Genomic DNA, 4,297 nt, shown 5'->3' with positions numbered 1-4,297 from the left:
ACATTTCATTAAATTAAAGAACTAAAATCAAGAAAATATATCAAATAACTACTTAAATTAAATAATGAATAAAAGATAAATAAAACTAAAAACAATGAAAAATATGCATATGATGAAGAGTCATCATCATTGTTCAATACCCTATAGATGTGTACCCTCTACTACATCCTCTGGACACGTATACTCTGATACATCCACTAGACGTCCATCCCTTGATACATCCTTTTGACACTTATCCTTTGACTGGCTACGCCTCTGGCTAAGTTTCCTCTGGTACAACTTTGATTAAGGACTTTGAATTTAATTTCCACTTGATTTTCAATATGTTGTTGAGTTATTTATGAGTATTATGGAGTGGTAATGCATTTCAAACCCATTGTACCAAGGGCATGGCATACATAGCATAACAAGTGCATTACATTATCATTAATTAGATCATACATGACCTTATTCATGGTGTGACATTCAAGGTTGTGCAAGGTTGGTTGGGGTTTTGTCAAAACACCTTTATCAATCAAGACTCAATTATCTTGGTGACCCACATCAATATTTTGGGCGACTTTTTTTTGCTTACAACACAAAGATTTAAGGTCATCCATAGTTTTAGAATCATATGGAAAGAATCATAATTTCATGTTCTTATGCATATCAATGAAAGAAGTATTTTTAAACTACCATTCTCTTTATTTTATTTTTTCAAAACTCACTGAAATTTTATATCTCAACCCTTTTATTTTATTTCCTTAGCAGTTGGAGGAACTTGAGACGACATGAAACCAAAGGAATAATTTTAGACTTACTGGCATTTAAATTTGATGTTTTTATTTTACGTTGTAATCAGACAGTTGTGATTCATTTCTATATGTAATTGATTAAGAATTTGTAGAAAAATTGTAACTATAATTTTGAATGTAGTTTGAATTGAGGTGGTGATTCTAATTTATTATTCGTTATTTTTTGCTTCTATTTTTATGAAAGTGTAGGTCTTACATTGACGATGAGTGAGTAGTCAACACCCAATTACAATGGAAGTTGCCTTTGTTGCAGGTTTATTTTCCCCATTGGTATGAGTGATTTTATGTGTGGAAGTTGCCTTAGTGGTAGGAGCATGCATAGCATTGCAGCATCTTGTGATGGTCTTGTTGTGGTTAATGTGTATCTAATGTGATACTAATTTCTCTTAGATGATTGAATGTCATAATGAGATATTGATTTTCCTTAAGTTATTTTGACTCTATAATATGATTTTTTCCTTGAATGTTTTGATATATTGTGATGTGGTTGATACGGCTCTGTGTTGATTATTTGCATGTTCTTGTAACTTATAATATACTATCAATATGATTTTAAAGCCCACCTCATTCTTTGTTTCTGTTTGACTGACATGGCAATGCGTTTGTGAAATCAAAATTATTATAGGTTAATGAGTCTTGAAGTTCAAGTTTGGGAGAACTCGGCTTTGTTAGGTTATATCGGGAATGAGAATTATAAGTTGTATTTTACTTATTTAATTAGAAACAAATTTTTGTATGAAAACCATACAAGTACTACTAAGTGTTTGAATTTAAATTAAGAAATTATAGTTTTTCTATAGGAGAAAAAAGACTAAAGTATTCAATTTGTATTTTGAGAAACGTGATATTCTAATAATTCGTAAAAGTTTCTTTTCTTTTAAAGGAGTTTTTATTTATCCGCTGCGAATTTTAGTAGAAATATGATATAAATTATTATGTATATAATTTTGGGGTTTAGGGTTTACTAATTATTTAAATGAATAGTAGTTTAAGTATTCTTGCTTTTATAATTAAAAAAAATATTATCATAATTTTTCTAAGCAATAAGTACTTTTAAGTAACGTTTTGGATCAAAAATTTGGGGCGTTATATTATGGTATCAGAGTAGGTCTGTCCAATCAGGTCGAGTGGGTCAAGTGTCGGTTTAGTGTTAGTAAGATGTCAGTTGTGTCAATTGTGGTTGCTTGTGAATTGTGTTTATTATTTATTTTTTTACCTAATACTATTGAGTTATGTGCCATATATTTTTCCATGAACGTACATGCATTGTGAATCGATTGCCACCTAATTGGTGAGGTTGCTTGTTATCTATTCATTGTTGCTTAACTATTTTGTTTGGTGCATTTGAGGTCCTTACTTGAGTAACCAAATACTTCTTAAAATTGCCTTATTAACTTTCTGAATTTTATATGACTATGGATGTTTGCATTCTCTTACTCTTGAATAATCATATTATGGTTAACTTCTTAATTGAAAACAATTTATGTTTCCTTTCTTTATGTTAAAAATTTAGAAATGACGATTTTTATTGATTATTTGTTAATTTTTGTTTATGTTAATCTATATTACTGTGAAATTATTTTATTTGCTTACTTAAATGTCAATCTACTGTTTTTCTGTATTTTAATATTATAACTTAAACACTGCAAAAGTATGATTGTTAAACTATATGTCTTATGTTTGAAGTTTTGATTTTTCTATTTAGATTGATTTAGAGCATTTCTCGTAATTTTAAAATACTAGGAAATTCATATTATTTTCACTAATAATTATTGAATATTCAAGGTTGGTTGAACTTTAATGTTAGAGTTTTTAGAAGAAAAAAAATTGTGAAGGTGTTGAAATTGATTTATTTTATAAAAAGAAAATATAATTTTATGTTTGAATCGTTGTTGACTTATTTTAAAGAATTAAATCGTATTGGAGGTTTGTTGATTTTTTATTAAAAAATATCTATGATGATTTTTTTTTTAAATTAAGAGTAGCCCAACATTTAAAAAAAATCTAAAAGATTTGACTAGTTTGACTATATGTTGTTTTTAGAAAAATCTAAAAGATTTATTGTAATAATAATTTTGAGAACATAATAAAATAAATTGAAACTATTTTAGAAGTTTTGATGTGTTTGAAGATTTTATCTCTATTTATATATACTGTCTAACTTTCCTTTCAAAATATAAGTTGAAATTAATGATTTTTAGAGATCCTAAAAGTTCAAGAAGATTTTTAATGGTTGAAGTATGGGTAAAATTTTTATTTTTTGTATTTAGACATGTGTTTTATTTTAAATTAATTTATGAAAAATTTTTGAATTCTGAAAAAAAAAATTGTTTTATGGTGCTAAATAATTAGTGTTACTTTTATAATAATTCAATTGCAAAGTTAATTTTAGAACATTGTTTAACTTGAAAATAGTTTATCGAGTTGTTCCTTCATTTTAGTTAGCTAATGTGTTATAGTATGTTCTAGTAAGTAGTTACTTGTCCTATTTACTACTTTGAAAAGAAAAAACACCTTGTTTTAGTGTGTGTAAAGTGATCAGAACTAATTACAAAAAAATAAAATAAAAATTATTTGTGATAAATTAGAGTAGTTGGATTGCTATGGAAATATTCGATGTGTTAATAGTTAATATTTGATTTATGAAATAAGCCAAGGGTCATGCTGCCATATTCGTTGAATTAGTTGTGTTAATTTATATCTGATTATGTGGGTTTGAAATTGTTTGTGATTAAGGTGCTCTAAGTGTTGAAAATCTATGTATAGTATTTAAGAGTAGTTGACATTGTTTAAAAGCAAGAAAATTACATATTCGTTGTTTTGATTGTTCATTATATATTAATATAAGTGTAGTTTATTTTGTGGTTGTTGCTACTTCTAATTCACAATAAGTTATTGTATATGAGTAACTAAGAAAGATTTTTTTAAACTTGAAGTAGGGAATAAAAGTTGTGGTTCCACCTTCATACTCTTGAACTATGTTAAAAGCCTTTTAATTACCCGTGTTTAAATTTGAATAAATACAATTATTGTTACCTTAAGTAGTTGACTCAATGAGTAGGAAGGACTAACTACCCCGATAACTCATTGTTGATAAAAGAGGTGACAATAACTTTTTTTAGTAGTGTTAAAATACTTATTAATTTTATTTTGAAATAGTTGAGAAATATGTTCATTTCTTACGTCAATTTGTCTGATTTAATTATTAAAGGGATGTGTTGTGAATGAAATGTCTACCTATGACTTTTTAATTTTTCTTCTTGATTATTTATAAAGTGTATTGTTATAAAGCGATTGATTGCAAATCTTATATAGTGTCATCGAGTTGTTATATGTGTTTTTTTTATTTTATTTTATTTTATAATTTTTATAGATATTAGTAATTTAAAGATTGTTTTGTTTGTGTGACTAAAGGGAAACTTGTTGAGTAATTGGTGATAGGATTTAAACTTTATTTTGTAAGAAGTAAAATTAGTAATATATTGTTTGAAAAAATAATAATT

This window comes from Cicer arietinum, chromosome 3 (assembly GCF_000331145.2).
Source record: "Cicer arietinum cultivar CDC Frontier isolate Library 1 chromosome 3, Cicar.CDCFrontier_v2.0, whole genome shotgun sequence".
Classification (NCBI taxonomy): domain Eukaryota; kingdom Viridiplantae; phylum Streptophyta; class Magnoliopsida; order Fabales; family Fabaceae; genus Cicer; species Cicer arietinum.
This window is presented reverse-complemented; position numbering follows the sequence as displayed.